General features: G+C 41.9%; 1 protein-coding gene across 1 annotated transcript in view; it reads left to right on the top strand.

The window, feature by feature from the left end:
- Nucleotides 1–12,260, top strand: part of MAP7 (microtubule associated protein 7) — a 116,862-nt gene that overhangs the window by 556 nt on the left and 104,046 nt on the right. The gene's annotated exons all lie outside the window — the stretch shown is intronic.

Raw genomic sequence — 12,260 nt, 5'->3', positions numbered from 1 at the left:
GCCGCGCCGTCGCTCCCGGAGCGTCGGTGGCTGTTCGGAAAGCGCTCCAAGGCTCGGGTCGGGGCGCGGCGGGGACAGCGCGGGGTGCCGAGCCGGCCGCGGGGGCGGCTGCGGGGCAGCGGGGATGGAGGGAGCGGAGAGCTCCTGCGGGATGCGGGGATACCCGCAACACCTGCCGGCGGGGACGGGGAGAGCCCCGGCGGGAGGGCAGGGACGGCTCGGCAGGGTGGGGGTCCCTGGTGTCGCCTCCCGAGCGAGCCCCGCCGCAGGGCCCGGGGCTTTGGCTGCGGCTCAAACGCGTGCCAGCGACGGGCTGCTGCGAACCCTTATTTCCTATAGGGAAAGCCGGGAGATGTCCTTGCATCTCCTCCGAGGAGGTATGTAAGCTGCGAGAGCGTTTTAAAGCTCTTTTATTTTGGCCCTAAGGGTGAGGAGGGTGCAGGGAGGAGATTTTGGCTTACGCAAGCGGATCGACCGCTGTATCACTGCTGTAGGCACGGATGCTGTTTGCTTTTGTGGGCAGTTGAAGGGGTTGCCTTTCTGGCACGTTCACTGGGAGTGCTGCTTGCTGAACTGTGAAGTCTTGACTCGAACTTTTAGTCCTTTCCTTTTTTTATCTCCTTCCACAGTACAATTCCGCTCACCCTTTGTTAGTTCTTCTTTAAGATATGTCCAAGTTGATCTTGGAATCCAAGCTTTTTCATCAAAACAGCATATGAATAGGCCATATGGCTGTTGGTTAATTGATTACGTTTCCACAGTGTAATATTCTTAATACGTACTTTATATAACACAGGCATGCAGTCACAAGCAGCGACTGTGGGCAGACCCATCCAAATGCTGTCTCTGTTGAATCTTAAAATTAGTGGTTTTGCTCAGGAATCCGTCTTACAAGTCACTCTCGAGCATCACTCTGAAGTTCAGCTTCAGAAAGGGTATGCATCTGTTTTCTCTGTGTTTCAAAGTCTACAGCCACATTATAACTTCACTTTCCATGGGAAGAATTGTCAGTGTATTTTGAAAACCAAGTCTAACTAATTCTTATCAAGTTCTTTACCTTACGTTGCTGATGTGATTTTTCTTCTTTTTTTCCTTTTTTTAAACTCTATTATCAGTCACTTTCTAATTCCTTACTAAAACTGGAGACAAGCCAATAGGTGACAGACATGTCTTTTACATATGTACAGTTTTAAAAGAACTGATGTGCCTGTATTTATTCTGAATTTGCTTTATAGTTTCATTTCATTCTACTGTGTTGAACTTTTACTTGTTATGGGACATATTTGAAGATAGGAGGTGGATCTGCTTGTTTTAGTTGTTAAGTGTTTTGAATTTAAATTGCTCTGTGCTGTCAAAGTTCATTGGAAACTTCCTCATGTGTGAAATGTCCAAGTTAAACTGCTGTGAAGTTGTTTGTTGTCGGTTGAAATTCTTTTAGGTCTCTAAATTATCATGGGCCCCTTTCCAGATGTTTACAAACAGGAACAACCTTGTAACATGTCAGGGAGCTGTTTGGCCTGTCCATGAGTGAGTAGATGTGTGTGCCCAGGGCCATGCAGATGGCTTTGGCTGCTTTGGCTGCAGTCTGCTCTGCAAGCAGTGCACCTGTGTCTGGATCCGACTCCTCATGAAGGTCAACATCCCATCCTTGTTTTGGAAAATCACCTACTGGTTGACTTTTTAAAAAATAAAACAAATCAGCTGAATACCTCTCTGTGTGTTGTGGTGTATGTCTGGTTGGGATTCCCCCCTCCCCCGTAGTTACACACAGGGACTTTAAGGGCTCATCCTAGGAAAAACCTTATCGGCACCAGAAGGGCTTTGCAGGGAGATGTTACAAGTGGCTCCCTTTATTGTTGAGCAGATGATCTGCTGCACTTAACTAGCTTTCTTCAGGTAAATGGCTTAATTACCAGGGTGAGAGGGTTTTTTTTACTTTGCCATTCATAAATGTATAGATGGCAACATGAGAGCAGTGCTCAGAGAGTACACCAACTTACACCAGTTTGAATTTTTAAATTATAATTACATGAACATTTTAGAGTGCTAAAAAAGGTTTTCAGTGATTCCTGAGATGAGAGGGGCCCTCTTGTGGGGAATAACATATGGAGAAGCTTGTAAGGCACCTCATTTTATGGCTGCCCATCCATTAACATAGGCATGCCTGTGCCTCAGAGTTTCCCCACGCATGCTCTGGGTTGCCTTGGCCACTGTGCACAGCTGACAATTTATATAGGCTCTGGGAGACCAGAGAGAGCCATGTGTTTGGATCATTACAAAGAAGCTTTAATGCCATGATTTTGTGTACTGTTAATGTTCACTTCTGAGGTTACTATTTTTCCTTTCTTTTTAAAACAAAACAAGTCTTCACTGTAAATGATATCAGTGATTGGTGGCTGGTGAAAGCTGAACGCTTGAGGTGTTCTCTCGGTAACTTCTGGTGGTAATTTACTGCTCGCCTATCCTGGTATTTTCTCCATCTGAGAATAAATCATGTCCTGGTTCTTCGTGGCTCTTTGCCAGTGGTGCCAACACGTTTTGCTGGGCAGGATTTTTGCAGTGGTGTTGTGACACACGGGTTTCATGTCTCTGCTGGCTGAGGCAGTTCGTGTTCCCTCCAAGGGGAGCTGCCGGCTGCAGAGCACCGCTGTTCCCGCGGCGCTGGAGCCGGAGTAGGGGAGAGGGTGCTGGGCTGTGTCCGTGCTCGGCCGCGGGCACCGAGGGGACGTCCCAGCGCTCCACCACAGGCTGTGGTGCTGCCCGAGGGTCAGCCCCGCGCCGGTCACGGCTCTTTGCTCTCACTCATACCAGAAACAGCGACTGTCAGAGCGCCAGGTGTCGTCAGGATAACAGGGATCTGCAGCCAAACGTTACGTTGCCGCCAGGGTATATGTTTACAAATGCTCAGAGTGCTGAAGGTTTTCGTGTTGTTAGCGTGCCTTCATTTCCATCCATAAGCATCTAAACGTTAGTCCACTGCGAGTATTTTCTGTCTTTTAATATATAAATTAAATTGCGGATCTGTAATTCTTCCATTGCCACGCCTCTCTGATTAAAACCTATTCAAACTGTGAAGTTGTGTATCAGACTTTACAATTACTTATTTGGTCTTACGTTAATAATTTTTGAGGCAGTACCGAATTCACGGATACTCAGATTTCAGTAGCTTGTAGAATGAAAATGATACAACTAAATAAAATTTATGGCTGTGGATGAGAGGATTAAAATCCTTATAGAAGCTGCCCCTCAGCTATATAAATCCCTTTAAAGTACTGTCTCTTGGAGTCTTTCACTGGTCAAGTAATGTCTGTGCAAGGACTATATACTGTGGAAAAGTTTGAACATGCCTTTTTATATGCATATTATGTAATGTGAGTCAGGCTGTTTTTCTCCAACCACCTACACCCAACACTTCTAGTGTAAAAAAAAAAAACAACAAAAAAAAAAGCCAAAAAAAACCCGGAGGGGAGGAGGGAAGATGAAACAAACCACAACAAACACAAACTCCACAATGAAACCCCAATAGTCACCCCAAAAAAAGCAAATCAAAAGCAAATTTCTTTTAAAAAAATCAAACTCAAACAACATACACAAAAAATTCAAACACAAAAACCCCCAAAGCCAAACACTGCCAGAAAAAATAAAACCTGAGTTAGTCAAAAATCAAGCCTGATAAATGATGGAGCAGCTGGCTTAAGTGGTTCTTCCAGTACAGAAAAAGAGCTTTTAATTACCTAACTAAAGTAACATACATTGTCATTTTACTTGGACTTCATTTTGAAAAGGAAGGTACTTTTGTATGTGCTAATTCAAACTGTAAAAATTGTAAATTTATGGTAAGCTGAGATGGCAACCATTTTATGATGACTGATTTGTTACTATCACAGATAAACAAGTTTAATACTTTACAGCTGAAAATTATTTGTTGTGTTAAAGGCAATTAAATGATCAGAGCAATAATTGCCTCAATTATGTAAATACTGTGTAATCTTGCAACAACATATTTTCTTTTCTGCTTGAAAAAAAAAGTGTGTAAGTCTAGAACCACAATACAGGTCCCACTGATCTGCTGATGTTGCAGTAACTGTCTTTGCACTTTCCCCCAGGAAGGAGACCCTCTGTATGTGACTTCTGTTAGAAAAACATAATGATTTGTTAGTATTGTGGTAGAACAGGCCATATGTGTGTTGAAGACTTTTTCACCTGAAGCAGGTATGAGAAGTGGTGCATTTGTTAAACTGGTTCTGATTAATTCTCTAGTTTCCTTTGAGTGTTGATTCCATGAGGGGGAGTCGTGGCATATTTGTTCATGAAAACAGGTAGAAGATATATTTGTACCCTTTGTGGCTTTAGGGAGCAATCTTGAAAATATGTATCCTAGGACATCGGTCAGAGTTCAAGGAGAACAGCCATAGGTTGTATGCCAAGATGACATACAGGACTAGGCTGTCTCACTATTCAAATGAATGCAGTTTGGAAACCCTGACTCTTATTGGCAATGAGATTCTTCAGAGATGTGATAGAATGGTTTATGCTCCAGGCTGAGAGTCATTGGGAGACTAGATAATGGAGGGGAGAAATAAAGTACTGATGTCTCCAAATATTTCATATCTCTGAAACTCTAATGTGTTCTCACTTACCCAAAAGTCCAGACATCTTGGTCACTTTCTAAGAAACATATTGGTAACTAAAATGACAGGAAAACACTGATAATTAACACAGCACAAAGTGGTTCACAGGATTCCATCCATGAGATACTATTGGTAGTACAACAATGGAGAAAATTTAAATTTAGTCTTGGCATATCGCCTTTTCTTTCATGTTCACTTTTCTGTGAAAAAGCTTAGAGCCTTTTCTTTGAAGTATGTTCACATTTTCAACAAAAAACGTAGACTGTATATAAGTGCTATACAAGTGCTTGGTTCTCTTGACATGTTTGGAAAACAGGTGTTTTAAAGAATAAGCTTTTTTTTTAATCTCTCACAGACAGAAGCAGTGGCAACACTGCCCTGGCTATTAGTTGTAGGACAATTGGCACTGATAAATTCTGTCTTCTACTGAATTCCTCTTTCCTACTGTCCTATGAACTTCCAGTTCCTTGCTGCCTTTCCTTATTTAACTGGCCATTGGTTGAAGTTACATGGTATGTTCTGCTGTAGGGCCTGATCTGATATCATTCTATTACACATACTGGTGACTAAGAATGATCTAACATGTTTTCTAGTCACTGGGGTATGCCTTGTGCAATATATGTGATTAGTCATACTATGCAGATTGGTTTAAAAATGTAACAAGACTTGTAAATACACATCTTATGTTGGATTGTTTTATTGGTGTGTATGTGTTCAAAGTGTTTGTGAACCATGAAACTTACCTTCATAGAGTCAGTTGAGTTAGAAGAGACCTCTGAGATCATCAAGTCCAACCCTTAATCCAACTCCCCTTGGATTGCTAGATCATGGCACTGAGTTCCATGTCCAGTCTCACCTTAAAAACCTTCAGGGTCAGAGTATCCACCACCTCTCTGGGCAGGCCATTCCAAAGCATTCATGGTCAGATGTCTTTCATGCTGATGAATGAGTTTGAGTCAGAACAGGGCAGGGCTTCCAGCCTTCTCCTAAAGTTTTCCTATGCATGGAAATGCACACAGGTTTAATTTTCTTTGACAGAAGGGAAAACAGCCAACACTAACCTTCTGTCTGCTCTCTTCTAAGGAGCTCTTAACAACCATTGGCCCAGTGTGTGGCACTGTGCCATGTCAGAGGGGCAGCAAACCAGGAACAGCTCACCTCCCAGAGTCGCTTTCTGCATCTGAGCATGTGTATGGATGTGTGTTTCTTGGTGGAGCTGCCTCCTGCTCTAGGCTCTCGTGGGCACAGGGGCTGCTGGCACAGCTGCGTGCTTGTGATTCGCCAGAACTGTGATGAATGAAGACTGGACGTGGGGACTGTATAAGCAAGTCTCCCACATCACGTTGAGGGGATTTCCATGGATGGTCTTAGCACCGTGATAGTTCTGCAGCTGAGGAGTGTGTCATCTTACTGTGAATATTAAAGTAGTATCTAGAATGTGCACAGTCTTCCCAGGATGTGCAATGGGGTGCACAAGCACATGAAAAGCTAAAGGAGACAAAGTAGTCAGGAGAGTTGATAGGAGCATAAGGGCCTGGTGACTGCATTTTGTTTCCAGACCTAGCTTATTTAAAATCTGTTGTCTTTTAGGCAGATATAGATAATAATCCTGAATTCAATATATTGGAAAGGGCAATACTGAAATATGAAACCAGAATAAAGGTATGTTTGTTTGAACTCCAGAAGAGAAAGATGCAAAGAGCTGAACCTGCCTTTCTAAGTTTAGTTTCTGAAGAATCTTAATGACCCACTGCTGCTCTCCAGCTTCCCCAGAACATATTTGTGGATGGTTGTTTAGAAAAGTTGTGCAGCTCTGCACTTTCTGGAGTTTTCTGCACTTTCTTGAAACACCTAATTCAATGGATCAGTGAAGAATAAGCTCATGCAACTACTGTGGTTTTATGGCTCAATTTTTAGAAGCAAGTTGACTCATCTCTTATTTAAAGCTATTCAGAGTGCATCTGTACTCTTGACAGCAGGATTCTCAGTAACCAAAAAGGCGGCTTCCCTTGTTTTTCCCTAGAATTTTATATTCTCTCTAACTAATAAATGCAAGGGGCCTTTTTTCCTTTGAAGAAGGTGAAAAGAAGAAATCAGTTATCAGATATTTATATACTAAATACTGAAGTTGTTTATTTTTACAACAGTATATGAATTTTTTAATCTGCCAGTACTTTATTATCTGGTATATAAAAGTGAGGCTTTAGAGATATCTTTGAAGAGAAACTTAGAAATCTCTGTAAAGTCAAGGTTCTTTTTTGAAAGTAAGAGATCGAAGGAAGAGAAAGTAGAGGAGCAGCAGTGGAAAAAATTAGGCATGCATGATGTTTGAGGCAGTGGCTGACTTTAATTGAACCAAATGTTTTTTCTGATACAGTGGCTATTTTTGCTGTTTCCAAGTTAACTGTTAAAAAAAACCAACCAAAAGAAAACAAGGTGGGAGATACTGGGGGCGGGGGGGAATCATGCCTGTCTCTTTAAGGCAAGGGTTTTTTGTCCTAGATTTACATGCCATTGAAAAAAAGGTTTCCAGTCCTTTGATGCTGAGTAAATAACAGTTTTCTCACATGAGGAGAGGGGGTCAGGGAAAAGCCCCACTTTCTCCATTTTTTGAGCCTGACTTCCTGATTTAAGACCTAGTGAAACAGAAAGTAAACAAGGATGTGACGCCTGAAGGAAACTAGACAGAGATTGAATTTGGAGTGTTGTTAATGTCTTTGTATTCCAACATTGTCCTGCAGGGAACAGGGACTTGGAAATTCATGATCTTTATGGATCCCTTCCAATTGGAGATACTGGGATCTAGCACTGTCTATATTATGTATTTTTAAATAAGTTTGTACAAAAATATTTTGACATGGATGATTAATGTTGAAAATGCCCATACAAAATATGATTTTGTGTTTTGATGGGTACATACTTTGAAATTTTTTTGTTGTAATAATGTTTTTGTGGAACAAAATGGGACATTTTAACCATACCTTAATTTTCCTGTACTTTTTTTCTCAAGAAAGAAACATTTGAAACCTGGTTCCCAATGGAACCCTATTGTTTCATCTAGGAAAACATCACTATAAAAGCAAAATGCCAATTCTTTCTGGATGTAAATAAATAAAATATCTACCTTGCCCTGAGCCTCTCAGTTCTAAGAAAATGAGAAATAACAATGAAATGTTGGCAATCTGTAAAAGAATGTATGCTAAAATAGTTACTTCATCTGTTTCGTGATATAAAATACATTTAAGTTGAGGGGTAGCTTCCCTTTTTTGTTAGAAGGCTTCAAATTAGGATCCAAGAGAAGAAGTGCTCTTCAACATCATCATAAATTACTTGAATGCAGGACTGGAAGGGGTACTAAGCAAGTTTGCAGATGATAAAAAATGAGGAGAGCTGTTGACTCCCTCGGAGGCAGGGAGGCCCTGCAGAGACCTCAACAAATTAGAGTACTGGGCAATCACCAACTGTGGGAAGATTAACAAGAGGAAGTGCTGGATTCTGCACCTGGAATGGGGCAACCCTGGATGTTCATACAGACTGGGGAATGAGATGCTGGAAAGCAGTGCCATGGAAAGGGACCTGGGGGTCCTGGTCGATGGTAAATGGAATATGAGTCAGCAGTGCCCTGGCAGCCAGGAGGGCCAACCATGTCCTGGGGGGCATCAGGCACAGCATCAGCAGCTGGGTGAGGGAGGGGATTGTCCCCATCTGCTCTGCACTGGGGCAGCCTCACCTTGAATATTGTGCGTCGTTTTGGGCACTGCAATATAAGAAAGATATTAAGCTCTTAGTGTCCAAAGGAGGGCAATGAAGATGGTGAAGGGCCTTGAGGGGAAGGTGTATGACGGGTGGCTGAGGTCACTTGGTCTGTTCAGCCTGGAGAAGAGGAGACTGAGGGGAGACTTCATTGCAGTTACAACTTCCTTGTGAGGGGAAGAGGAGGAGCAGGCACTGATCTCTTCTCTGTGGTGACCAGTGCCAGGACTCGAGGAAACAGCAAGAAGCTGAGTCAGGGGAGGTTTAGACTGGAGATTAGAAAAAGTTTCTTCACCCAGAGGATGACTGGGCACTGGAACAGGCTCCCCAGGGAAGTGGTCACAGCACCAAGTCTGACAAGAGTTCAAGAAGCATTTGGACGCTGCTCTCAGTCACAAGGTGTGACTGCTGGGAATTGTCCTGTGTGGGGCTAAGGGTTGGACTCAGTGATCCCTGTGGGTCCCTTCTAACTCATCAGGTTCTGTGATTCTGTGAATGTGTGATTTGCTTTACAAATAAATATCTCAAATTTGTGGTTGTTGGGGTTTTGGTTTTTCTGTTGGTTGTTTTGGGGGTTTTTTGGTACCCTACAAGAGAGTAATCTTCAACCGCTGACAGTTTTGGATACAATTGAAAAACAGGATGAGAAAAGGATTGTGGATAGTATTCTAAAAGCACTAAAGCATGTACAACTTCTTTGTTCAGCTTTTGGTTTTCATAGTTCAGATTTGTCTTTGTTGTTTCAATAGTTGAATAGTTCCTCAGTATCTCTTATAAAGTAAGGATACAAAGTATCTTGAAAGGGAAGAGTATTTTATAAGAATCACTGAGTTCTTTCAGAAGAAGGATTCATCTGAAGCTTTTATTTCATTCTATAACTGGAGAAACCAGGGTTTAGCAGTTGTAACTTACCTCGGGCTTTGGAAAGCTTGAATGTCAGAAAGAAAAGCAGTGGTGAGTGGGCTGCCCTGACTTCTGGGACTGGCTTGGTGTATCTGTGCCTCAAAGCTTTTTTTAACCCTTCTGCCTGGCAGTGAGGAAAAAGGGGAGTTTGAAGTCTGGAGTTTAACTAGTGGTTTATTGGTCTATATTGATGATACTTGGGTTTCAGAATAATGACAGACAGTAGTTTTCTTGTGTGTTAAGACAGAGCTTATTACACCTGGAGGTGCTGAGGAGATGGGTTGTTTTTTTCTCTCATGTAACCTGACATACCAAATGATCCAGGATTACTTTCAGTTACACCAGGTGGGGTTATTTTCCATTTAAAATATATAGTCCTAGTTACCACAGTCTGCCAGTGCTAGTGAAAGGTACAAATTGTCTCGTCTTCACAAGGTTTTTCTTTTCTGTTAGCTGACTTGCATTGAACACTGCCTTTTGTTTTCCTTCCTCCCTATGAATCACCAAGTCACAGAATCAATTGGGTTGGAAAAGGCCTCTGCGATCATTGAGTCCAGCTTATGACAGAAAACCTCCATGTCAACTAGACCATGGCACTAAGTGCCATGTCCAGTCTTTCTTTCATGCACTGTTTGAAATAGTTTACAGGGACTGAAACAATCCTATCAATGAAAGAAGATTGCAAATCTAGAGCTCAGCCATTGCAAATTACCAGATTACCCATAGCAGACTGCATGTAAGTATCATGGTGACTGGCTTCAACTTGCTTTTCATTTCAGAGGCAGAGATATCAAGTGTTAATACCTGATGGTAAAGCAGAAACATCACTCAGCATGTTGTTATGAATATTTACATTTCCCACTTCACAATTTAATTGCCCTAATAGTCCTTATTCAAATTGCTATTTAAGACTGTTGCATATCAGATGATGTTTGGTGCAGGTAATTACAAAATTCAGTGGATGAAAGTGAGCTTGTTTAAGTGCAGTAGTTTATCTGCAAACCTGAGTTTGTAGGTGTTGTAAAAAGGAAAACCCAAAAATTATACACTACACTCTGGATAAACAGTTGCTCTCATTCCATCTCTTGAGAGAGTCTCACGACATCAGTAAGAGCTCAGCTGTGATTGTATTAGTACACAGTACAACTAATGGTTGGGAGGGGGGGCGGAGGAATTGATAATAGGGGCCTGTAATGTAAGCAAGTTGTTGCTTTTGGGGGGGGTTTTTGTTTTTGTTTTTTTTTAAAGAATTTAATAGCCTTGTTACTAAAACTATCCACCTCCTTGTTCCCTCAAGGAAATGTTGCTTTCATCTGAGTCTTCATATAGAAGTTCCTAAGCATCTGAGACAAGTCTGGAATAAGCAAAACTCTCCTGCTAGGACTACATCTGGAATATCTTTTTCTTCCCTAAACCAGTGGATGGAGAGAGAGGGGATTGTCAATACAATCTGTTCTTATGCAGTGTTGGTACCTTCAATGCATGTTTAAATAATGTTATTAGGAACGTTTTTCACAACAACAAAAAAGCAAAATTACCTAAAGTTATTTGGTATCTTATGTTTTAATGGATTTTTTTTTGTAATAGGTTGCATTTTATTAGGCACATGGAAACATGTTGGAGGCTGGCATGATTTTTAACTACAGGGACCCTGAAATAAAATCTTGCTGCATAAGCTGGATGTGCTGTTCATAGTTTTCCTCTGTCACCTCTGCATTAGTAAGTCAACAGACAACACCTCAGTTGCTCAAATCCATCTTCGCTAATCCCTGAAGCATCAAACTTAGTCATTACTACATGTTGTACTCAGAGCAAGTCACTCTTATGGGTGCAGGGGATCCTGCAAGGACCAAGGAAGTAAATTTCTCAATCCTGTAGCTGTTCTGCCTGACACCTCTGATATCAGGGAAATGGATATACTGAAACAGTCATCATCCCTGTAAGCTGGAAAGCCTCTCCAGTCAGGTGTAATTTTGTGTATTACATACTTCTTATGTGTTTTAAAATGCCTGTTTAAGTAGTTTAGCAACTACAGTGTATTAAACATAATATGTAAAAGGTTAGGAATCCTTTCTTAATGACTTAAAACAGTGTAACAGGGTGGAGTGATATTTAAGTAAACTGTCATACAAGTGTTGTTTTCTGTTACTTTCGTTCTATTGGCAGCAATCTTGGCACATATGTAAAGTGTTGATGGCACTAACTACTATCCACTTTATGTGGTGATATGTGTACTGTTGTGTAGTATTTGTGGGAGGCATTAAGTGGATGAGATTTGAGGAATGAAGGTATTTCTCTTTATGGGATATAGTAGCCTGTATAAATACCAGAAGGCTAATTGCTGAACTAAAGAACAGCTTGTGTTAGAGCTTTTTTCCTTACTCTTTTTTTTTGGGGGGGGGGACACACCCTTTAGTACAATGTGTCTCTGACTGTAGACAAATGCCATCATGTACAGCTTCCGTGTACGCCCTGAGAGTCCAAGGTGTAGCCAAGTGGCAGGATATAGCCAGGAGGAAATACATGCTGGAGGTGGGCTCTGGGCTCGGTTCAGAAATGGTGTCCTGCTGCAAAAGACTTCTGGTTTGGTTGGGTGTTTAGTACCTGCGCTGAAGAAGAAGGAAGAACAGTGCAGCTGAGCCTTCAGGTGGTGCTGTGTGCTACTCCATTCACTGTGTTCGTGGCTCATGAGCCTAAGATGTGCGAGAGCAAAGCTGTCCTGCCAGCTGAGCATGATTCAGGACTCCTCTGTGAAGAGCATCCCAGGCCACTGTGATACCTACCATATTGACTGTCATAAACTCTTCAGTATTGTTACCTCTGTTGCTGGAGCGATCGTACCCATCTGTATGTGTTTTCAGTAAGCCACCGACAGACTTGTCGACTGATGTCTGTGCCATCTTGTGGTGGCTGATCAGATTGCATCAAGATTCTCTTAAAAATGAAACCAAAAACCCAGAAGTGAGGAAAAAT

Source organism: Pithys albifrons, chromosome 2 (assembly GCF_047495875.1).
Source record: "Pithys albifrons albifrons isolate INPA30051 chromosome 2, PitAlb_v1, whole genome shotgun sequence".
In the NCBI taxonomy this organism is placed as follows: Eukaryota; Metazoa; Chordata; class Aves; order Passeriformes; family Thamnophilidae; genus Pithys; species Pithys albifrons.
This window is presented reverse-complemented; position numbering and strand designations above follow the sequence as displayed.